The following is a 25,687-nucleotide window of genomic DNA, read 5'->3' on the forward strand; positions in this document are numbered from 1 at the left end:
CTCAGGCATGCAAGGCATGCGCTCTACCACTGAGCCACCTTCTCAGCCCTCCCAGAGCTCTTTTGCTCTAGGCTAGTGCTCTACCACTTTGAGCCACAGCAATATTTCTGGTTTTTGAGTGGTTAACTGTAGATTAGTCTGCTGAGGACTTTTCTGCCCAAGCTGGCTTCAAACCCTGATCCTCAGATGTCAACCTACTGCATAGACAGGATTGTAGGCATGACCCACTAGCGCCCAGCCTCCACAAACACTTTTACAAAAAATAATTGAGGGCTGGGAAGGTGGTTCAGTGGTGGAATACTTGCCTTGCATGCATGAGGCCCTGAGTTCGATTCCTCAGTACCACATAAGCAGAAAAAGCCAGAAGTGGTGCTGTGGCTCAAGTGGTAGAGTGCTAGCCTTGAACTGAAGAGCTGAGGGACAGCGCCCAGGCTCAAGAGTTCAGGCCCCAAAACAAAACAAAACAAAATGAATATTTTACAAAAAATACCTGAACTTAGAGAGCTTTCCTCCTCAACTATCTTTGCTAGAGCCTACTGACTGAAAGGAATAAACCAATAGTCCAACATTTTGTTGTTTCTTCACAGCTAGCTTTCACTTCTTTTGGTTAGCTGCCAACCCTCTTCAGTATATGAACCTGCCAAATCTAATTAACGTAAGTATAATTAATATAAAATTGGTAGCCTTTGGAACAAGATTTGCCTATATTTGAATCCCATCTATCTCACAAAGGCTCAGATAAATCCAACACAGTATATATGACCTGTAAACTGAAAGGATACCTTTTACAGAGAAGATGAGAAGCAAAGCAATAATGTACTTCAGATTTCTTTACAAGGGTTTTAGTAAAACAAAAAAAAGATGGCTATCATGTATGACTAAACTTCAGCAGTCAAAGCTTCCTAATTAACTCTGGTTTACCCTCCTACAAGTTACAAGTATCACCAACTGATCCTCTACATGAAACCTATACCAACATTTTACATATCCTTACCATGACAACTTCCTCCCACCTCTGCTTATCTGAATTTGAAAATCTAAATGTGGTCTTCTTGGAAATCTTCTCTAGCCACAGGCATCTCAAGTATTGTCAATAAGGTAATATAGACCATTTTACAGGTCAATTTGTTATTGATAGGTCTTTCTCACATATATAGACAGCTATAAATATGGAGAAAAGGGAATGTGTGTAAGGAGGAAAAGAAAAAGCTCTGTACACACGTACAGTTAACAATTGGATTTCCAGGACTATGCATAAAGGAACAGGAAAGAATCTAATTTTTAAAAAAAGGTGTGTGGGGGGGGGGGGCTGGGAAGGTAGCTCAGTGGTAGAGCACTTGCGTGAAGCCCTAGGTTCGATTCCTTGGCTCCACATAAGCAGAAAAAGCCAGAAGTGGTGCTGAGGCTCAAGTGGTAGAGCACTATTCTTGAGCTGAAGAGCTTAGGGACAGTGCCCAGCCCAGAATTCAAAACCCACAACCAAAACAAACAAACAAACAAAAAACAACAAAAACTGGATATTTAAGTTTACTAACCGGATATTAAGTTCTCCCCTGAAGAGATTACCATCAGAATGACTCAGACAGGTATTCCAACTTTACAGTTAACGATTCTAATATACTGAATATTAGCTCAGAATTAGCTTCATTATATAAGAGAAACTCAACAAAGGCAAGCTCTAAAACTATGCCTACTAATTCACTATTCCCCCCCAAAATTTACGAGACATCTAATAAGCTAGATTCTATGTACTTGGCACTAGGAATATAAATCCTTTCAAGTTGCTTTCAAAGTTGATAGAACACATAAGATCTGGATAAGACTTGGTAAGACAAACTACTAGATGTTTCATGGAGAAAATATAGTTATGGATATTTTTTTCCTGACCTCTACATAGTAAGTATAATTCTAATTCTACCTTATTGAGAACTGAATGGTTCCTGCAAAGAAAATTATTTCTGCCACAAATAATGTGTCACAGTTCACAGAGTGTGAATGTGAATGTTAGCTTCTACCAGTTGACAAAATCCTTATTCTACCCAGAAGAAAAAAAAGGCAAGAGGAAGCCAGGCACTGGTGGCTCACGCCTATAATCCTACTTACTCAGAAGGCTGAGATCTCAGCACAGCCATTGAAAGCCAGTCCCAGGTGGAACGTCAGTGACACTCATCTCTAATTAACCTCCAGGAAACCAGAAGTAGTGCTGTTGCTCAGTTGGGCATCATCCTCACACACTCCAGAAGAAAACCTTTTACAGAGGTCCAGAGTCTCTTGTTTGCAACTAGACAAGCAGTTTCATTTTTTTTTTCCCCAAGGCTGAGGACCGAACCCAGGGCCTTGCGCACGCCAGGCGGGCACCCTTCCGCTGGGCTAAACCCCCAGCCCCACAAGCAGTTTCATGTAAGGCCAGCATCCAAACAATAGTAATAACATCTGAAAAACTAGTGCCCAAACACAGTGAACAAGGTAAGAACAAAAAAAATAAATAAATAAACAAGTCTGAAATAGACCCTACAGATCTATTCTATAGTTATAAGAGATATATGTATATGTATAATCTTATTTTATAAAAATGAGGAGATATGCATACTACTATGTACCTTGATTAGATGATATAATGTAGATTTTCTTTAGTACATATAAACACATTAACCATTTATGTTGTAAACCTTAATAAAAAGAAAATCCATGAGCTTAAGGAATATATTCTAGCTTCATGTTTTAGTTTATAATGTATACTAATAAAAATACAAATGTCCTTTGTCCTTAGAGCACCTCATCTTGTTTCTTAATGTTGTGACCTGATGATGCTAGGACAAGCAACATACCGAATCCACAAAAAGCTTTTGCATTTATATAGAAAGAACCCCCAAATAGGAAAGCACTTTCATCAGGAATACTCGAATTTCAGTACTAAGATTATTGCATACCTATAGATTTTCCCCCACATCCAATTTTCTGGCTATTGTACCCTTCAATCATATCAGTCCATCTTCAGTAATCTTTTCTCTGATATACTATGAATCTCCAGAGTTACTGCTTCCTCTGCCAAAAATGTCCTTTTGTCAAACAGACAAGCTACACACTCCTTTATTCAAAAATCACTTATTCATGCTACACTAAAACCCCTTTTTGTATCTACTTAAAAAATTAATTTTTTAATAAAAATGAAAGTCAAAGTACTCTTTGTCAGGTAGCATAGTCTACTTTCCTCAGGTAGCATAGTCTACTTTCCACTGATTTTTTGTGGGGGGGGGGGGGGGGGGACAACGACGAACAACAAGACAGTACATACAAACGTCTACATAGTTAGCTTTGGTTTAAAAAATGCATTCAACTCAACATGACTGAAATGTGATTCTGTAAATAACATGTTTTTGTAATGTAACATATTTAGGTAAACTTGGATGAGAAGGATTGAGATACAAGGGGAGTGATGGTAGAAGGACTAACATTGATCAAGATGCAGTACGTTCATGCTAAATTGGAACCCCTCTGTACAACTATTTAAAGATAATAGAAAATTAAAAATGTAAAATCAATTTAGTTCATAAAATTAAACCAGACCATGTGCATAACACATATCAAATCAGCTTTATTCTATTAAAACAATATGAAGAATTTTAAACTATGCACAAATCTAACAGCTGCAATAAAACAACCACCAAAGGCCATGGATATGGCCACAACAGTATGGTACTGAATAGTTCAACATATACTGAACAGTAACTGACCAATAAGTGCAACAGGAAGGAAAAACTGATAGTAAGGGACCAGAAGACACTGTAGGAAAGGAAATGTACTTATTAGCTGCACATGTAAATGTAACGCCTCTGTATATCACCTCTATAATAAATTTTTAAAAACTGTTACACATAACTCCAAAACAGTTTTAAAAAAAGAAAATATAAAGTAAAACAAAATCCCTTATTTCCATGCCACTCAGCATAATTACAAGCAGATAAGGTTGAGAATTCAAAAGAGCAATAGAGCAATGTCATAAGTGTTCTTCCAGAATCTTTGGGGCACGTATAAACTACTATGAAAGCAAAACCAAGTCCAACAGCAATAACAGTGCTTATACACACTGAAGTCCTACTTGTAAGTGCAAAATTAATTAGGACCTTAACTTTACAGAGAGATTAAAAGAAATGCCAGGAGCCTCAGTAGCTCACATCTATAATCCCTAGCTATTACTCAGGAGGTGGGGATCTGAGAATCCCTGTTTGAAGCCAACCCAGGGAAGACAAATCCAATGGACTTTTATTCTTATCTCCACTTACCGAGCAGAAAGCCAGAAAGGTATGGTTCAAGTGGCAGAGTAACAACAGCTTTTTGGGGGGTACTAAGCAAGAGAAAAAGAGCAACTAATCTCAAGCCCTAATATTGGTGCATGTACCCCTGTGCATGCACGCACACACACACACACACACACACACACACACACACACACACACACACACACACACACACACACACACACACACACACACACACACACACACACACACACACACACACACACACCCCAATACCATATATTCAGGGCACTAAGAAAAAAGTGATTATTCCTTTTACCTAAGAAAACAAATTCATCAATCTAGAATTCCACAGCTGACTTCTCTAACCTACCTGTTCTTTTCAATTTAGTGTTCACTAGCACACTACTGAAGTTAACTGCACTGCAGGCCATTGGGGTGTGACTTCAACTAACATTTCAGAAAATTAATAAATTTTGCTCCAATTGCTTCTCAGATTTGCTAGATGAACTCTGACAAAAATGTCCTTTTCAAGCCGGGCGCTGGTGGCTCACGCCTGTAATCTTAGCTATTCAGGATGCTGAGATCTGAGGATAGCGGTTCAAAGCCAGCCAGGGCAAGAAAGTCTGTGAGACTATCTCCAATAAACCACTAGAAAACCGGAAGTGGTGCTGTGGCTCAAGTGGTAGAGCGTTCGCCTTGAGCTGAAGAGTGCAGGGACAGAGCCCAAGTCCAGAGTTCAAGCCCCACCACTGACCCCCCCCCCCCAAAAAAAATTTCCTTTTGTCAGACAAGCCCAAGCTCTTTTCTTTCTCTTGGAACTTTATCCACAGTCATTCAAGTTCTGGGCCCAGGTGGCTCACACTTGAATTCCTGGCTATTCAGGAGGCTGGGATCTCAGGATGTGGTCCAAAGCCAGCGTGGGCAGAAAAGCCTTGAGACTCTTATCTACACTTAACCACCAGAAAACCAGAAGTGTCTGAGGCTCAAGTTATAGAGGACTGGCCTTTAGCTCATAGACAGTACCCAGGCCCACAGTTCAAGCCCCAATGACTAAAGACAACAACAATGACAACAACAAAAGTCAATTGTGTTCATAAAAGCTAAGTTTTATATTTTCCTTAATTTTTTTCCTTAGCAATTAAGTTCTTCCTTTTTTTTCCTACTAGCTTGCTCACTCCTAAATTCCTAACTTATGGTATCTGGTAAGTACACAATAAATACCTATCAGAGGGCATTTTTACACAAGCAGTAACTTTTTCTTCTCCACAAATTACCTTTTACATCCTGTAAAGATGCAAACCCTTCACATCAACTTGTGATAATGCCCACTTTGTTTGCATGACTCCAATTTTCCTTTGAACCAACTTCATAAGGATCATTAATAAATATGGAAAGGGAATGCTAGATTTTCACTTGAGTTCCTTGGGCCATTAATTACTACAAGTGCAAAATGGGTTAGAGAATATCATTATCTGAATGAAGTAATTTTGGTTGCATTTCTTTAAAATAAAATAAAGCCAAGCCAGGCGTTGGTGGATCATGCCTGTAGTCCTAGCTACTCAGGAGGCTGAGAGCTGAGGATCTTGGTTCAAAATCAGCCAGGGCAGGAACGTCCGTGAGACTCTTATCTCCAATTAACCATCAGAAAACCCAAGTGGAACTGTGGCTCAAGTAATAGAGAGCTAGCTTTGAGCTGAAGAGCTCAGGGACAGCGCCCAGGTCCAGAGTTCAAGCCTCATGACTGACAAATTTTAAAAATGCAACTCCTGAGCTGATACCAGTGGCTTACACCTGTAACCCTACCTACACAGGAGGCTGAGATCTGGGGGTTATAGTTTGAAGCCAGCCCAGATTTCAGTTCAGACTCTGGGCCTGGGCGCTGTCCCTCAGCTCTTAAGCTTAAAGGCTAGCCACTTCCGGCTTTTTCTGCTTATGTGGTGCTGAGGAATCGAACCCAGGGCCTCATGCATGCAAGGCAAGCACTCTACCACTGAGCCACCTTCCCAACCCATGAGACTCTTATCTGGAAATGGAGCTGTGGCTAAAAGTGGTAGAAAATGTGCATTCACTCACACACTTGTGACACACATCTCAAAGTGAAGCATATGGGCCCTTCTGTTGAACTGTTTAGGAAAAGGAAAGGAACAACAAACAATGATGAAAGGAGTGAGATATACTGGGATACATTATATACATGCACACAAATATCACTAAGAAACCCTCACCCCTTGGACAGCTACAACATATAGGTCCCTGAATATTAACTAAATATGAATAACAACAATTTAAAGATAATCTCAAATTAAGGACAAATAAATTAAAATAAAATTTTAATTTAACAGTGTGTCTTTCAGAAACAGATCCTTGGGCTGAAAGGTGGCTCAGCAGTAGAGTGCTTGCCTCCCATGCATGAGGCCCTGGGTTCAATTCTTCAGCACCACATAAACAGAAAAGGCCAAAGTGGCATTGTGGCTCAAGTGGTAGAGCACTAGCCTTGAGCTAAAGAGCTCAGGAACAGCGCCCAGGCCTAGAGTTCAAGCACCACGACCAACCAAAAACTTAAAAAACAAAAAGTAGATCCTTACACAAAGGCACAATGCCTATGTGCCTCTAATCATCTAAAGTAATATTTATTGAAATGAATTCCTGGATATGGAAACAAGAGCTTTTTTCTTTGCCGTTGTTTGTTGTTTTTCTTTTCTGTCTTGTTTGTTCATTTTGTGTGTCTTTGTTCAGGCAAGGGTGAGCACAGAAATGGAGGGACAAAGGGGTGACCAAATACAGCAGTCGTAATCACCCAAAACTAGGCTGAAAATGAACTACATAACCTGTGGGTGCACACAGGAGGGCAAAACTGGGAGAGCAGGAAGGGGTGACATCGTCCAAACAGAAACCACTCTACCCGAGTTATGTAACTGTAACCCTTCTGTACATCACCTTTATAATAACAATTTTAAAACAAGTTTTTAAAAATATACTTGCCCAGCATGTGCAAAGCTCTTGCTTTGATCCCCAGCACTGGAAAAACAAACAAACAAACAAACAAAAACCAGGTCTTGTGTTCTCTGCCTTTTTGGCCTTAGTAACTAGTACTGAGGACCAGTGGTTAATGCCTGTAGTCCTACCTATTCAGGAGGCTATATTCTAAAGATTGTGGTTCCAAGGCAGAACAGGCAGGAAAAATTCTATCTTGCAAATTCAATCTGTTATGTATCCTGGTCCAGTAGTGTCAGGAAGGGCCAGATAGAACTTCTCATGGCCAAAACTACTCTTCATTATCTTTTCTGAAGTCCAGTAACAGCATAGAAAGAACTAGGCCCATAGATATATTATAATTTGATTCAAATTACTTTTAAAACATGACATGAATTCATATACAACTTCCATCAACGGAGATTTACTGATTTAACTATTAAGCGCCAAAAACATCCATGACTTATCTTTTAGGTTTTGAACACAACCATAAAGACAAGGAACAAGATAGGATTGTTAGTGAGGAAAATGTTAATTTAGGCCATATTTTAGAAAAAGTTTTCAATTAGCAATAATCGCACCTTGTATAAACCTCACTGGCTATGATACTTAGGCCATACTTTGTTACAAATACAAAAAGAAAACTTTCTCACAATCCTAGTAACTACTCACAGACGCAAAAATCCAAAATTAAATCACGCATTTCCTTCAGAAGTCACCTTCATTCTCACAGTAGTAGCTGATCTGAGATGTTATTATCTGTTGAAATACAATGACAACATTCTTGAGCCCCGTTTTCCAAATTGCCAATTTTCCAAACCTTCATGATACAAGTTTCATCTAACCCTTACACAGAAACGATTAGCAAACCAGCAGTATCTTTATGGTTATAGGGACGAGTTTGGCATCTACCTAAATATCTTGTACTAACTTTAAAAGCAATGCACACAATCATGTTCCTTAGCACCCAGGCTATGACCACGGTTTCAAGTCATCACGGAAAAGCCTCGATTACGAAACCATCAACAGTAAACAGAGCACACATCCACTAGGATGTGGACAGAGATAGTCCTCTCAGAAGCTGCCATTTCTTCTGCTGGTTAATGAATTTTTGTTCCTACCAAGTTAGTTGTGAAATCCGCGTGCACACCCCATACCAAATCTGTGGGGCGGTGGAGGCTGAGTCATTCCTCGGAGTAACTTTACACCGATTCTCGATTCTCGCCGTCTGGGGTCGGGACAAAGACATCATCTCTCTGTCCCTCCCACTCGGTAGGCGTTCGTCCGGCCTTGGCCCAATCCCTCTCTCCGGTTTCGGGAGCCCGACACTCCATAAGGGCTGAACCCTGGCAGCCGTGACAGCCGGTGAGGACGCGTCCCGGTGGGCACGGGCGTCTCCCAAGCCCGGCCGCTCCCGCAATTCTGTCAGGTGCGGATCAGAGGCGAGCTCGGGGAAGAACCGCCGGGGCCGACCGCAGCAAGGAAGCCGCAGGCAGCGCCACCCGTACCCCCCCCACCCCCCCAGCCCAGTGGGCCAAATACTCGAACCGCTTTTGTTCCCACCGGAGGCTGATGCTCAGGGAAAGCGGGCGCTGGCTAACACCTGCGGCGGGAGCAGCCACCTGCGCGCGGGCGGCCCGGGCCCCCGGGGCGCACGGACAGGTCGCGCCGGGCCGCGCGGCCGCCGAGCCCGAATGGGGGAAGGGGATGCGGGCGGCGGCTGCACTTACCCGGCAGCGCCTCCTCCTCCGCCGGCGGCAGCAGCAGAGCCGGCGACCCCCAGCACCATCTTCTGCCGCCGCCTCGTCCTCGGCGGCGGCTACCAACTGCCCATTCGGCACCGCCAACCGACACAACCGTCGGCGTCCCGGGCGCCCGTCCGCCCGCGGCTGCCCCGAACTCCGAGCGCAAGGGAGGGGTCAAGGGAGAGAAGGACGCGGCCAGGCCCCTCGGCTCTGTCGGAGGGCCGGGAATCGGAGACTGCGGTGAGGACGGGGATCACGGGCGGGCAGAGCCGAGGGGCCCGGGCGGCCGGAGGACCCCAAAGCACCTCCGAGGGCCGGGAGGGCCGGGAGCACGGCCGCGGCTGGGTTTGTTATTGTCGACTCCGGCTCTCCCGCCGCGAAGCACGCCGGGAAGCTACCGGCGGGAGGGGGAAGGGCAGTGGAGAGACTGGCGCGCAGGTCCGGAAGTCGGGGGGCCGCCGGGAAAGGGGCGGCTCCTCTTCTTGTGGCGCTGGGCCTGGCGGGTGACCGGGGTACCCTCCTCTGACCCAGCTACCTTCCGCTAGTGCTGGGGCTAGTCGCGTGCCCGGCGCGGACCTCCCAAAGGTGAGTTTGACCTTCCCAGCTACAGCTAGTCTGGCCCGCCTTAAGCTGACCCTGCCGGATGTTGACTGCTGCCCTCGGGCCGACATCTCTCCCCTCTCAGCCCATCGCCGAAGAACTCGGGCCCACCGAGAATTGAGCCCTCCTCGCCGGTGTCTGGGGTCGACCGCCGGACAGACGGAGATCTGTGACGGGAGGAGACTGGAAGGCCGTGCCGGAGACCGCAGCCGTGCCGGCCGGGCCGCGCATGCACAGGCTGCTAGGACTGCTGGCCCTGGTGGTGGTTTTCAGGGGTGCCACGGCGGCACAGGTAGTCAGTCAGACCAGGTAAAGCAAAGAAAGCATCCCAAAGAGGAGAACTCAAGCAGCCCTGTTGCATTGTTATGCGATCGTCGCCATTTAAAAACTTGAATTCCCTAGCGGGTTAACCGCGTGAACACTCATAAATAGGAGAGGGGTTGGGGGGGGGGAGGAATCCGGCATTTATGAAGCCATCAGTCTCTGGCAGTGACTGGAAGCTAAAGTTCAGAGATACGTGAGGTTTTTGTTTTGGGGTTGTTTATTTTGTTTTTTGCAAAAGAGCAAAAGGACACCAAACTGAACCAAGTTTGCCATCGCTTCTTTGTTTCAGTGAGGACTGATAAACGTTTGACTAGTAAGCAACGATTTTCAGCTTCCATTTAGATCTTGTTTATGCCATTTTGTTTTCAAAACAGTATTAGGATACTGCATCTTGTCTGTTACTTTTGACTTGTCTTGTTCTGTATTTTTAACCAGTTTTGTTACAGGAAAAAAGCACTGTTTAATCCGACTTAAAAGGTATGAATTGGAAAGACTGGAGAAATAAGTGGGTTAGAAAACGCCCTCAGAATATACACTGTAAGGAGAGGTTTGCCTAGAAACTGACTATGAAAGACCACAGTATGAAATCTTTAAAGAACATAATAATGGCCAGGTGTTGTGGCTCGATCCTGTAATCCTTGCTACTCTATAGAGTTTGAGATCTGAGGATCAGGGTTCATAAGCCAGACAGCCCAGGAAAGTCCCTGAGACTGTTATCTCTACCCATTAAAAACAGCTGCAGCTGGACCCCGATGTCTCACACCTGTAAATCCCAGCTTCAGGAGGCTGAGATCTAAGTATCAATGTTGGAAGCTGCAGTTCAGGCAGGAAGCTCCATGAAATGTTCCAATAATTCTCCAATAAACTCAAAAAAGCTGGAAGGGACGCTGGGCATAAGTGGTAGTGCACTCACCTTGAGCAAAAGCACAGGGACAGTGCCCAGGCCCAGAGTTACAGACGCAGGAGGTGGGCAGGGCCTGCAAGTGGAGCTTTGGCCCAAGTGGTAGAGCACCAGGCTTGAGTGAAGAAGCTAGGGTACAGGGCCCAGGCCTTGATTCAAACCCCAATATTGGCACACACACAATATTGCTATCTGTCTTTACAGTTTAATGCCATGCAACATTATAAATACATTCCAGTTTAGAATTAAAACATCTCATTTATGTGTGATGTATCTACTAAATAAAATGTTTTACTGGTCTCTAACTTTAAAAAAAATTCAGTCCTAGCCAGGCGCCAGTGACTTATGCCTCTAATCCTGGCTACTCAGGAAGCTAAGATCTGAGGATCGTGGTTCAAGGCCAGCCCAGGCAAGGAAAGTCGATGAGTCTTATCTCCAATTAACCACCAGAAAACCAGAAGTGATGCTGTGGCTCAAGTGGTTGAGCACTCCCCTTGTGCTAAAGAGGTCAGGGATAGCGTCCAGACCCCAGAGTTCAAGCTCCACGACCACATTAAATAAAAATAAAAATTAAGTCCTAATCTCTCTCAGAAATCATAGGCTGGGAAAAAAAAAAAAGGATTGATTCCCACCTTACATTCCAATGTAAATATTTGAGGTCTGCATCAATCTGAAATTCTTTCCTTAGAGCACTAAGTGAAAATGTTAACAGTTCTGTCAGATACATGCAAATATCTGGTAGAAATAAAAGTTAAATTTGTACAAGTATCCATAGTAATAAATTTGTTGCAAGTTATTTTCTTTCATACCATTTGTATTGAATATCTTTTGTACCCTCCATAGTAAAAACAAGTACAGTATCACCTCACCAAAATTGCTTCCTGATTACAGGTTCTTAATTCAATCTCATTTTTAGCCTTCTAGCCTTTTCTTACTGAAACTAAATAGATTAACAAAGCCTTCCAAATCATTGTTAAGTGGGCAGTGCTGACACTTTCACTTTCTTTGAATTTTCAAAAGCCTTTGGGTGTATTTTTTCCCTTCTAATTGTCACTATATATATATGTATAGTCCAGACTGGTCTGGAACTCACTGTGTCCTGCAGCTCGCCTAGAACCAAGATCCTCCGCAAGCCCTTGACATTTTAATATTTGTCTTTTTTTCCATTCTCCTTTCTGTTTTTTTGTTTTTTTTTTTTTGCCCTTTTAGATGTTTTCGTAGATTTCCATGACAGAAGAAGCAGAACAGTTACACAGGAAACTACTGACAGTACTTTAAATCAGTAAAGGTCTGTAAAAGTGCTTTTCCTCTCAAGTTTCAACTTTACTGTCTCTTGAGAGTCCCTGACAATTCCCTGTATTTCTTCCAAATCTTCATGTTACTTATTTTTCTGTTTGTTTTTTAGCATTTCATCTAACCTTCCCTCTTTGTTCTACAGTATGCATTCAGAAAACATTTGTTGTTGGTACCCTCAATTTTGGCTTGGATGAATTTCCTGCAAGTCGCATTATTTACTCTATCAAAGGCCAGTTTGGTCATGTTTCCTTCCCTTTAGTGGTTTTGTTTTAGTATACTAGATAAAATTTAAATATCAAGATAGAACAACAGCAGCAACAACAACCAAAAAACCCTCTATGATTAGATGTCAAGCCATCTCTCACTTTTTTTGGGGGGGGGGTTGGGTTGTGGGGCCTGAACTCTGGGCCTGGGCGCTGTCCCTCAGCTCTTCAGTTCAAGGCTAGCGCTCTACCACTTGCCACAGAGCCACTTCCAGCTTTTTTCTTTTTGCTTATGTGGTGCTGAGGAATCGAAACCAGGGCCTCATACATGCAAGGCAAGCGTTCTACCACTGAGCCACCTTCCCAGCCCCCCATCTCTCACTTTCTGAGGTGACACTTCCCTTTACCCCAACACTGTGTGCATTGTGTGTGTGTGAGACAGAGACATAGAGTGTGACTCCTGGCTTGATCTCAAAGCCAGGGAGCTGTCCTTTGCTGAAAGCTAGCTCTCTACCACTTGAACTATAGTCCCACCCCCAGCATATTGGTGGTTAATTGGAGATGAGTCTCATAGATATTCCTGCCCAGGCTTGCTTCAAACCAAGATCCTCAAACTTCAGCCTCCTGAGTAGCTAGGTAGGCATGATCCTTTGGTGCCTGAGTTATTTTTGTTTTTGGTTTTGAGACAAGATCTCATGTAACCCAGAGAATGCACCCAATTCAACTGTTTCTAAAACTTTTAAAAGAAGTTTGGATGTTAGCAGTTTCCAGCTTAGAAACAGCCTGGAGGTCATAAACCCTTTGATCACTCACTGCTCCATATGACAACTGTAAATTTATATCTAAGTCTATGAAATGAGTTTGAATAGCATGAATCATCCACAAAAATGTACTTGAGATATTGGGAAATCATATCATCTTAGTTTTGCCCACTTTACCTGATGGGTCTTCATTCAGGACATATACTAGATACTTCTCAAGCAACTTAGTTTAATTAGCCTACATTTTTATTGTTTTTTGTTCTTGTTGGTCATGGGGCTTGAACTCTGGGCCTGGGCACTGTCCCTCGGCTCTTCAGCTGAAGGCTAGTGCTCTACCACTTCAGCCACAGCACCACTTCCAGTTTTCTGGTAGTTAATTGTAGATAAGAGTCTCACAGACTTTTCTGCCTGGGCTGACTTTGAACCAGATCCTCAGATCTTAGCCTCCTGAGTAGCTAGGATTACAGGTGTGAGCCACCAGCACCCAGCTTTGCCTAATTTTTTAAACTTAAATTTTTTTTTTTTTTTTAATTGTCGGCTGTGGGGCTTGAACTCTGGGCCTGGGCGCTGTCCCTCAGCTCTTCAGCTCAAGGCGAGCGCTCTACCACTTGAGCTACAACGCCACTTCCGGTTTTCTGGTGGTTTATTGGAGATAGGAGTCTCACGGTCTCTCCTGCCCGGGCTGGCTTTGAACCGGGATCCTCAGATCTCAGCCTCCTAAGTAGCTAGGATTACAGGCGTGAGCCACCAGCGCCCTGCTAAACTTAAATGTTTAAGTAGCCAGCAATCATAGCATATATAAATGTGGGCTTTCACTTCCTGTGCAAAGTCTATTGCATGGAGAACACAAGCTTCTTCCTGTAAAGGCACCTGCCACCGATTCGTCATTGGAAGAATTAGGCAAGAAAGCCTCTCTCTGGAACATAGCCTCTGAGGGTGGGATTAGGCTTTGCTTTTCCTGCAGAGTACACTGGGGCCATACACAATGCTTGCCTTACTTAAAAGTATTTACCACAGGGCTGGGAAGGTGGCTCAGTGGTAGAGCACTTGCCTTGCATACATGAGGCCTTGGGTTCGATTCCTCAGCACCACATAAGCAAAAAGAAAAAAGTTGGAAGTGGCGCTGTGTCTCAAGTGGTAGTCTTGAGCTGAAGAGCTGAGGGACAGCATCCAGGCCCAGAGTTCAGGCCCCATGACCGGACCCAAAAAAAAAAAAAGTATTTGCCACAGTCTTGTTAAATAGTGTGGAAGTCTTTTTGCAGTCTGGTGTGCATGCCATATGATCAGGACAGCTTTTCCACCTCCCCTGATTTCCTACAAGCAAGTAGGAAAATATAGAGAATTTCCCCTGAAATGTCCAATCTGTATTAATGTACCTTGTCAGTGTTTTGCTGTTGGTTTTCTAAAACAATCAGATCAATAAACTTCATCCAAATCTTAAAAAAAGAAAGTGGGCTTTTTTAAAAAATGAATTAGAATTGTCCATTTTTTTACAGGGTTATAAAATGCACTGTTTGGAACTGTTTGGTTTTCTAAAACAATCAGTTCAATAAACTTCATCCAAATCTTAAAAAAAAAGTAGGCTTTTTTAAAAAATGAATTAGAATTGTCCATTTTTTACAGGGTTATAAAATGCACTGTTTGGAACTTTGTTTTTAAGATCTTCACTAATTTGACATGTGTGGTCATACATTCTTTAGAGAATATAGGCACTGTGATTAATGTTCTCAGTACTATTAACATACCTAAAAGCTGTCCTGCAGTTAATGTGTTGGTACTCAGTATTAATGATAATGATGATAGTTAACTTATAAATGGCTGTCTGCAAAGCTAATGAACTTGAAGAGCTCATGAACAATGTTTCTAATGCTACAAAATGCGTGCAAAGAAGTGTTAGGCTGGTGCTGGTAGCTAAACAACAAAAAAGCCAAAAGTGGAGCTGTGGCTTAAGTACTAGAGCAAAAAAGATCAAAGATAGTAAGTACCCAGTCACTGAGTTTAAGTGCTAGAAAAAAAATAATACTGTCTGCACACTTTTTAATAAAATGAAATAAACATTTGTGATCAATTTTCATAATGAATGAGATAATAACTCTTTAGTATATTAGGTTCTTGTATTTAATTGTTTTGAAGATATCACCAAAATGTCCAAAAGTAGAGCTGAAACTATCCCTGGCATGCCCTAATTCATATAGATAGATGTAGTATTGACTCATGTCCAGTGGTAGTGGTCATTAAACTTCTTTAGTCCCCATTAAAATACACTTAAAAAAGAAAAAAAAAAGAATATGAAGAAAGGTGCAGGTGATTAAAGCTATACTAGGTACAGTGGAAGCTGAGATCTGAGGATCACAGTTCTAAATCAGCACAGGCAGGAAACTCCATGAAACTCTTTATCTCCAATTAGCTACCAAAAAAGCCACAAGTGCAGCTGTGGTACAAGTGATAAGAGTTCTAGCCCTGAGCACAAAAGCTTATGGACAGTGTCTAGGCCCGGAGTTCAAGCCACAAGAGTATTATTAAAAGTCCGTGAGCTCACGCCTGTAATGCTAACTACTCAGGAGGCTGAGATCTGAGGATTGTGGCTCAAAGCCTGACAGGGCAGGAAAGTCCATGAGACTTATCTCCAATAAACTACTCAGAAAACCGGAAGTGTGAAGTGGTAGAGCACTAGCCTTGAGCTGAAGAGCTGAGAGGCAAAGTAACTCACTTATATGGCTCAAGCAGTAACCTGCCTACCAACTTCAGTCCCTGTGTTCAAACTCCAGTACTCCAAAGGAGATTTGAAACACACACACACACACACACACACACACACACACACACACACACACACACACACACACACACACACACACACACACACACACACACACACACACACACACACACACACACACACACACACACACACACACACACACACACACACACGGTTGGGAATATCGGTTAGTGGTAGAGTGCTTGCCTAACATGCATGAAGTCCTGGGTTTGATTCCTCAGTACCACATAAAACAGAAAAATCCACGTGGCATGTTGGCTTACGTGGTAGAATGCTACCCTTGAGAAGAAGCTCAGGGACAGTTCCCAGGCTTTGAGTTCACGCCCCAGGAATGGCAAACATGCAAACACACACACACACACACACACACAAACTGGGGCACTTGTCTGAAAGGACTACCATTGGAGTACCACAAATAAATAATAAATACACCAGAGAGAGGTACTTCACACCTGTTATCCCAGCATATTTTCTTTCCTTTCTTCCTCAGTACTGACTTACTAATGATTTGATGGTTTTAAAGATATTTGATTCAATAACAGAATCCCATATCTTGGGATACTTTTCTTTGAATTTTGCTAGTAGTGTCTTGCTGTATCAATAGTAAGTTTGAGCCGGGCGCTGGTGGCTCATGCCTATGATCTTAGCTACTCAGGAGGCTGAGATCTGAGGATCGCAGTTCAAAGCCAGCCTGGGCAGGAAAGACCGTGAGACTCCTATCTCCAATAAACCACTACAAAACTGAAAGTGGCACTGTAGCTCAAGTGGTAGAGCACTAGCCTTGAGCTAAAGAGCTAAGGGACAGCGCCCAGGCCCAGAGTTCAAGCCCCATGACCGACAAAAAAAAAAAAAATAGTAAGTTTGAGATATTTTTTTAAATAACCAAGTTTGAGATCACAGAATGTGATCTCAGCTACTCAGGGTCTGAGATCTGATCATCACAGTTGGAAAACAGCCTGGGCCGTGAAGTCCTTGTGACTCTTCAGCTACCTACCACAAAGCCAGACATGAAGCTGTGGCTAAAATGGTAGAATACTAGCTTTGAGCACAAAAGCTCAGGGATAGTGCCCCTCACCCTGAGTTCATGCCCTTGAACAAGCTCAAAAATGAACCTGCCAGGTACTAGTGACTCACACCTAAAATACTGGCTATTCAGAAAGCTAAGATCTAAGGAGAAGTTCCTAGGGCTCTTTAATCAACCACAGAAATATGAAGTGGGTGGGGGGAAGAGAATAGAAATATGGCTCAAGTGGTAGTACACAAGGTCTTGAGTTCAAGCTCCAGTACTGGGACAAAATAACCTGATTTTGGGACTGTCTTACATGCCAGAAGTAAAATTTACATTTATAAAACTATTTAGTTGCCTTACCAATCCTGTTTTTCAAAATTTTGTTTTAGAGGTAAGGAACTGATTTCTGAAGTATTTACACTGCTAAGTCAGTGTACTTTACTTCTGGAAATGTTCCTTAAATACTGTCAGGGCCAGATGTTATAGGGGATAATCTAATTCCTTAAACACTATGCTGGCCCTTAACTTAGTATCGGTTCAATTGAAATGGGTGAAAAAGTGAAGGCCTAAAGTTTAGCAAGTTTACAAAGTTTCTCAGTCTCTACACATTTGGCTTTGGGGCCGGTTAATTCTTGGGGTCTGCTCTAAGATTCTGGTTTCTATTCACAGGATGCCAGTTGCATCCCTAGTTACGACAACCAAAGCCATCTCTGAACATGTAATATCTCCAAAGAGACAAAGCTAATTCCTTTTCTAGAGTCACAACACTCATGTGTGGCACATCTGTATAGTTAAATATATCCACTAAAATTCTGCTTTAAAAAAGCATCTATAAAGGAATTAAGCCCACTTGATTTAACAGTTTTTCACATTTTAATGCCACTGGAATCTGAGCATGTTTTACCAGTGGTTCAGGAATATACCATCTTGTACAATTGGCATTCATTTCTTTTACATGCAAGACATCAAAAGTGTAGCTTAGGGGGAACGGTCTAGAGATAATGATGAGGCATTCTTTGCCATCTAAAATGCCAAAGTTTGTGGAGAGCAGTGGGAGAATTGAATCATGAGTGAACACCATTCCCAATAGGAGACCAGCACCAAGCACCAAGGTTAGTTCTTTTTTTTGGGGGGGAGGGGGGGTCCAGTCGTGGGGCTGAATTCTGGGCCTGGGTGCTGTCCCTCAGCTCTTCAGCTCAAGGCTAGCGCTCTACCACTTGAGCCACAGTGCCACTTCCAGCTTTTTTCTTTTTGCTTATGTGGTGCTGAGGAATCGAACCCAGGGCCTTAAGCATGCAAGGCAAGCACTCCACCACTGAGCCACCTTCCCAGCCCCGATGACAGTGTTTTTTAATGGTGCAATTTATAAGAAGAAACCCAGGCAACTTCTGAATCAAAACTTACTGAGGGAGTTGGGAATGTCGCTTACTGTGTGCTCCTGGCCTGCATGAAACCCTCTGTTAGATTCCTTAGTACCACATAAACAGAAAAAGCCTGAAGTGCTGCTGTGGCTCAAGTCGTGGTAGGGTGCTAGCCTTGAGCAAAAGCTCAGGGACAGTGCCCAGGCCCTGAGTTCAAACCCCAAGACTGGGAGGAAGAATTTAGGAATCCCTGCACCAGTGACTCATGCCTGTAATAAGTTTGAAGCCAGCCCAGGTAGGAAAACCTGTGAGACTTATCTCCAGTTAACCACCAAAAAGCTGTAAATGGAACTGTAGCTCAAATGATTCAGCATTGAGCAAAAAAACTCAAGCAGCACCCAAGCCCTGAGTTTAAGCCCCAGAACCAGCACACATGCACAAAATGCTAACCCAGAGCCTAGATACCCATAATTCCAGCACTAAGGAGACTGAATAGGAGGACAAACTCTTTTTTCTTTTGTTGGTCCTGGGGCTTTAACTCTAGGCCTGGGCCCTGTCCCTGAGCTCTTCAGCTCACGGTTAGCACTCTACAGTGCACTTGAGCCACAATACCACTTGTGGCTTTTTCTGCTTATGTGGTGCTAAGGAATCGAACCCAGGGCCTCATGCATGTGAGGCAAGCACTCTACTGCTGAGACACCTTCCCAGCCCCTGGAGGATGGATTATAAAGCAAAGCCCTGCCTTAAAAAAAAGGGGAGGGGGGCTGGGAATGTGGCTCAGTGGTAGAGCGCTTGCCTTGCATGCATGAGGCCCTGGGTTCGATTCCTCAGCACCATATAAACAAAAAGAAGAAAGCCGGAAGTGGCTCTGTGGCTCAAGTGGTAGAGCGCTAGCCTTGAGCTGAAGAGCTGAGGGACAGTGTCCAGGCCCAAAGTTCAAGCCCCACGACCGGACCCAAAAAAGAAAAAAAAAAGAAAATGGAAGGGGGTAGGGGGAATGTAGCTTACTGTGGAGTGCTTGCTTCACATGCATGAAGCTCTGGGTCCTCAATACCACATAAACAGAAAAAGTGGGAAGTAACACTGTGGCTCAATTGGTAGAGTGCTAGCCCTAAACAAAAGAAGCTCAGAGACAGTGCCCAAGCCAAAAAGCCCCAGGACTGGCAGGAAAAAGAAAAGAAGGTGTACCAAAGGTTACAATTCCATTATCAGGAAATGAGTAAGATGTTTCTTGGACAATTTACCCTTTCTTTCTTTCTCCTATGTTCTCCTCTTATCCCTGCCCACAAGTTGTGTAGTTCATTTTTTACATAGGATATACAATGTATACAAAATACATGACTGTGTTTTGCTCACCTTTCCCTCCATTCCTTTGCCAAATCCCACAAAAACAAACAAACAAAAACATGTAGAAAAACATGTTGCCCCAGGGCACCAGTAGCTAAAGCCTGTAATCCTAGATACTCAGGAGGCTGAGAGCTGAGGTTTAATGTACAAAGCCAGCCTGGGCAGTAAAGTCCTCAAGACTCTTACCTCCACTTAACCACCAGAAAACTGGAAGTGGCACTGTGGCTCAAGTGGTAGAGGCACTAACTACCTTGAGCTCCAGAGCTTAGGGACAGTGCGCAGGCCCAGAATTAAAGCCCCATGACTTAGGGAGAGTGCACATGCCCAGAGTTAAAGCTCCATGACGCCGCCCCATGTTTCCATTTCCTGGAATTCATTTTAATAATGTTCAGGAGTTGCCACTCTAGGTTCCTCCCCTAAGGGTATTCTCCTTTAGTCAGTTTGTTTGTATATAAACAGCCCAGTTGTATTTAGATAGAGCTTCCAGCCCTAATTTTTAAAATTCCTAAATCTATTTTATGTTCTAACCCAAGGGAAAAAAGATTTTTAAAAAGATCCATTCCCCAGCCCACTTTCGTTTTCCCAGAAGGGTCAGGCTTATGCCAAACTAGGCTGGGCTGAGCTGGGCTGAGCTGGGCTGAGCTGGGCTGAGCTGGGCTAAGCTGGCCTGGGATGCTCCTATTTGTACTTTCTGAGTATCAAACGAAACTTTTTTTTTTTTTTCTTGGCCAGTCCTGGGGCTTGAACTCAGGGCCTGAGAACTGTCCCTGAGCTTCTTTTGCTCAAGGCTAGCACTCTACCACTTGAGACACAACAACACTTCTGGCTTTTTCTGTTTATGTGGGACTGAGAAATCAAACCCAGGGCTTCATGCATGCTAGGCAAGCACTCTACCTCTAAGCCACATTCCCAGCCAGGCCCAACTTTTTATTGTCATTTTGTGCTTGTCCTAGAAGTTGAACTCAGGATCTGAGAACATTCTTTGAGCTTCTTTTGCTCAAGGTCAGTGGTCTACCACTTGTGCCATACCACCATATCCAGCTTTTTCTGAGCAGTTTATTTAAGATAAGAGTCTCAGAGTTATCTGTTGGCTGGCTTCAAACATGATTCTTAGATCATGGTTTACAGCTAGGATTACAGGAATCAGCCACCAGCAAGGCATGCCAAACTTTTTATTGATTAAATGGGCTCTTGCTAACTTTTCCCTACAACCATAATCTTTCCAGTCTCCACTTCCCAAGCAGTGGGATTACAGGTATGAGTCACAATACCCAATACCCAATATAAAGTTATACACCTATTTTCTCTGCATGTATGAAAAATGAATACTAAACCTGTTGAAATTCTTTCAAGAAGTAGGGAAGAAAGGAAAAATGATTTAGGGGTTGAAAATGCAGGAACAGAAATGTCACATTGAAACTTGTGTAACTAATGTGTGCTAATGATAAAAATTACTAATCCCTCTTACAACAATTTAATGATAATAAAATTATTTGAAAAGAAAAGTTGTGCACTTCTGGTAGTTTTCCATTAAGAATTCCTAGACAGATGTGGTGGTATACATTTGCAGTCCTAGCACACAGGAGGCTAAGCCAGGAGGATCTCAGTTTCAGGCCATACTAGGCCACAGGTAAAGACCCTGTAGAAGTGGCACTGTAGCTCAAGTGGTAGAGTGCTCACCTTGAGCTGAAGAAAGCAGGGACAGTGCCGAAGCCAAGAGTTCAAGCCCCACAACCAACAACAACAACAAAAAAAGACCCTGTAGAAAGGATAAAGTATATGTGCACATATATATAGATAGATATGTATATAAATTTTTATTTTATTTTTGCCAGTCATGAGGCTTGAATTCAAGGCCTGAGAACTATCCCTGAGCTGCTTTTTGCCCAAGGCTAGGACTCTACCACTTTGAGCCACAGCACCATTTCTGGCTATTTCTGTTTGTGAGGTACTAAGGTATTGAACTCGGGGCTTCATATACTAGGAAAGCACTCTACAACTGAGTCACATTACTTCCTAGCCCATACGTGCACATAGGTTTTAAAGGATTCTCTTAGGACATAAGTATTTCCTCTCTCATAGTTTTTGTATATATACATCAGTAATATTTAATCTTATTGAATGCACAAAGTATTAAGTTTGTAGCTTACCTTGTCAATATGGTGTGTTGTCTAAGAATAATTGTCTTGAAATAGCTCTATCAAATATAACTTAATAGCCAGGCGCCAGTGGCTTATGCCTATAATCCTAGCTACTGAGGAGGCTGAGATCTGAGGATCACAGTTCAAGGCCAACCAGAGCAGGAAAGTCTGTGAGGCTCTTATCTCTAATAAACCACTAGAAAACTGGAAGTGGCATTGTGGCTCAAGTGGTAGTGTGCTCACCTTGAGCTGAAATGTGCAGGGACAGTGTCCAAGCCCAGCGTTCAAGCCCCAGGACCACCATCACCACCACCAACAACAAAAAAGATTTATTATACTATTTTACTTTGAAAGACTGATAGCAAGAGGAGATAAAGGCCTAATCAAAAATCGCAAGATGAGGGCTAAGAATGTGACTCAGTGATAGAGTGATTATTGCCTAGCATGCATGAATCCCTGGGTTCCATTCCTCAGTACCACATAAACAGAAAAGGCTATGTACACTATCCAAGGAAAATCCAGCCTTCATGCAGACTGAGTAAGTGGAGTTTGATTGAAGCTGTTTCTTGGTGTTTTTTGTTCTTTTTTTTGTTTGTTTACAAAAACAAAGAAAAAAGTTTAAGAGAAATGAAAATTTTTTTCTTCTCCACCCATATCATTTTACTCTTAGGTTTTGAATACAACCACAGATGAGTTGACTTTCTCCTTGAACATTACCAAATCTTCCCTTAGTACAGTAAGGTATCAACCATAGTCTCTATAAAAGAGAGTCCTACCCCAGGGCTGAGAAGGTGGCTCAGTGGTAGAGTGCTTGCCTTGTATGCATGAGGCCCTGGATTCAATTCTTCAGCACCACATAAGCAGAAAAACCCGAAAGTGGTGCGTTGGCTCAAGTGCTAGAGCACTAGCCTTGAGCTGAAGAGCTCAAGGGACAGCACCCAGGCCCAGAGTTCAGGCCCCACGACCAACAAAAAAAAAAAAAAAAGAGCCCTACCCTGGACATTTATCATATCTCACAGCTTCTTACCCACTAATTCATTAGTTTATTGATACATTTAACAAACATCTAGCATAGAATATGTATGCAGACAAGACACTTTGCATAGTTTCCTTCATGTAATCCTACCTACTCAAGAGGCTGAGATCTGAGGATCATGGTTCAAAGCCAGTCTGAGCAAAAAAGTCCATGAGACTCCTATCTCCAATAAACTGGAAGTGATGCTTCCAGAAACTTCCAGAAAACTGGAAGTGATGTGTCTCAAGTGATAGAGTGCTAGCCTTGAGCTGAAGAGCTGAGGGACAGTGCCCAGGCCGAGTTCAAGCCCCATGACTGACCAAAAAAAAAAAAAGATCTATAGCTTGATTCTGATATGCCAACTCCTAAACACCAGCTACACATATAAACAAACAATAATGACAATAAAATACGAAGGCTGGGCACTTGGTGGCTCACACCTGTAATACTAGCTACTCAGGAGGTTGAGATCTAAGGATCATGGTTCAAAGCCAGCTTCAAAAGCTGGCGCAGGCAGGAGTCCATGAGACTCTTTATCTCCAATTATCCACCAGAAAACGAAGTGGTGCTGTGGCTCCAGTGGTAGAGCACTTACCTGGAGCTGAAGAGCTCAGGGACAGCGCCCAGGCCGAGTTCAAGTCCCACAACCAACAAAAAATAAATTTAAAAAAAAAAGATCCTGGCATTGGGGATTTAGCTTAGTCGAAGAGCACTTGCCTGGCAAGTACAAGGTTCTGAGTTTGTCCTCAGCTCAACACAATCATGTTTATTTCAGCACCATTAACCAAAGCCAAGGTATAGAATCAGTTCAGATGATAGATCAAGAAAATGTGGTGTGGGCTAGGAAGGTGGCTCAGTGGTAGAGCGCTTGCCTTGCATGCATGAGGCCCTGGGTTCCATTCCTCAGCACCACATGAGCAGAAAAAAAAAAAAAAAAGCCGGAAGTGGCTCTGTGGCTCAAGTGGTAGAGCTCTAGCCTTGAGCTGAAGAGCTGAGGGACAGTGCCCCGGCCCAGAGTTCAGGCCCACGACCGGACCCAAAAAAATATATATATATTAAGTGAAGAAAGCTAGACCTAGAGAAATATGAGTTACATGGTTTCCCTCATTTGTGGGAATGTGCCTGTAAATCTATGAGCAAAACATTGTGTGGTATGTAAGTGGTTATAAGTGAATTGACTGAAGTATGACAGATTCTATGGATAGTGCAAATAGTATAATTCTTCAGAAAGACTAAGTCAAACCCAACAAAGTTAAGTACCAGGAAGTGGATGGATGGGGAAACAAGGGAACAGGAGTAGAAGAATGAATGCAAGAAGGGAGTAGAATGCAGGCAAAAATGCATTGTATATACCGTAGAACTGAGAAAAATAAGGGGAAAAATGAGTGGGGGGGGGTGAAGATATTGAGGAGATGACACAGATCAAAATGCATTGTACACATAAGTTACTTTATTAATTGGCAAAAATGTCAATACATAACCTAAAAATTAAGAAAAGGGAGTGAAGGGGTGAGTGAGAATGTTGGAAGAGGTGACACTGGCACTATATTCATAAACTGCATTGTCGAATGGCAGTTCCTTTGTATAACTACTTAAATTTTTAAAAAACAAAAAAATTTAAGACCCCAACATAAAAAAACAAAAATGATTGCCAACTATTAATCTAAGTAAGTCAAATTCATTGGCCCAGCCAATAATTCCTAGCTATTTAAGAGACTGAAATTGTGAGGTCACTGGGTCATAGTTCCAGGCCCACCCATGCAAAAGCTTTGAGACTCCTTTCTCAATCAGTAAAAAGCTGGGCATGGTGATATGTATGCCTGTCACCCTAGCAACATAGGAAGCATAAATATGCCCCAAAATAAAAAGGCCTGGGACATAGCTCAAGTGATACTGCACTTGACTGGCAATCACAAGACCAAATTCAAACCTCTGTACAGCTAGGAAAGGGAAGTATTAGGATGATTGTTCATTAGTGAGTATGCAGATAAGAATATATACACATATTATATAATACATATAATAAATGTATAGTATACGTACACATGCACAATATAATAGCAACTAGTAATTTTTTTGTGTGTGCCTGTCTTGGGGCTTGAACTTAGGGACTGGGTGCTCTCCCATAGCTTTTCTGCTCAATTCATTCTTGAGTCACAGATCCGCTTCTGGCTTCTTGGTGGTTAATTGAAGGTAAGTCTCACAGATTTTTCTGCCCAGCATGGCTTTGAACTTTGATCCTTACCTCTCAGCCTCCTGAATAGTTAAGATTAGCAGTGTGAGCCACTGGTGCAGGGCAATACCTAATAAGTTTTTTGGTTTTTTGTTGTTTTTGTTTGGTCATGGGGCCTGAACTCTGGGCCTGGGCACTGTCCCTTAGCTCTTTAGCTCAAGGCTAGTGCTCCACCACTTGAGCCACAGCACCACTTCAGGCTTTTTCTGCTTATGTGGTTCTGAAGAATCAAACCCAGGGAATCATGCATGCAAAGCACTCTACCACCAACCCACCTTCTCAGCCCCAACACCTAATAGTTTTAACAAAGCATAACTAGTGCCATGTGCATCAATGTAGATATCCCAAAAAGAAAGTAATCAAAAATTGAAAACATTGTAACGTTTGATAATGTACAGTATTAGGAAGCTGTGACCAAATAGGCACTCTATTTGTAAATATGCTATATGTAACCAAGGGAGAGTAATTTGATCATTGCTTAAATTATAATTAAAAGTATAGGTTTCCTGGGCAGTGGCTCACTCCTATAATCCTAGCTACTCAGGAGGCTAAGATGTGAGGATCACAATTCAAAGCCAGCCTGAACAGAAAAATCCTGGGTTGGTTCCATCCCTCTTCAGCACCAACCAGAAAGGGAGGGCTTAAAACAAGCTGCATGCATGCTTTACACAGTAACACCAGAGGTCACTGTAAGCTAGAAATCTTCAACCACGTTTGAAAATGATGACATATTT

General features: G+C 42.8%; 1 protein-coding gene across 4 annotated transcripts in view; it reads right to left on the reverse strand.

The window, feature by feature from the left end:
• The window catches only part of Rb1cc1 (RB1 inducible coiled-coil 1), an 81,404-nt gene extending 72,350 nt beyond the window's left edge, over window positions 1–9,054 (reverse strand). For all 4 annotated transcript variants that reach the window (XM_069990709.1, XM_069990708.1, XM_069990707.1 and 1 more), the window contains exon 1: window positions 8,966–9,054. The gene's annotated coding sequence lies outside the window, so the exon portion shown is untranslated. The remainder of the gene's footprint in view (window positions 1–8,965) is intronic.
• Window positions 9,055–25,687: the final 16,633 nt, after the last annotated feature.

The sequence above is a fragment of the Dipodomys merriami genome, unplaced genomic scaffold, assembly GCF_024711535.1.
Source record: "Dipodomys merriami isolate MVZ:Mamm:240054 unplaced genomic scaffold, mDipMer1.0.p SCAF_4, whole genome shotgun sequence".
NCBI classification, from domain to species: Eukaryota; Metazoa; Chordata; class Mammalia; order Rodentia; family Heteromyidae; genus Dipodomys; species Dipodomys merriami.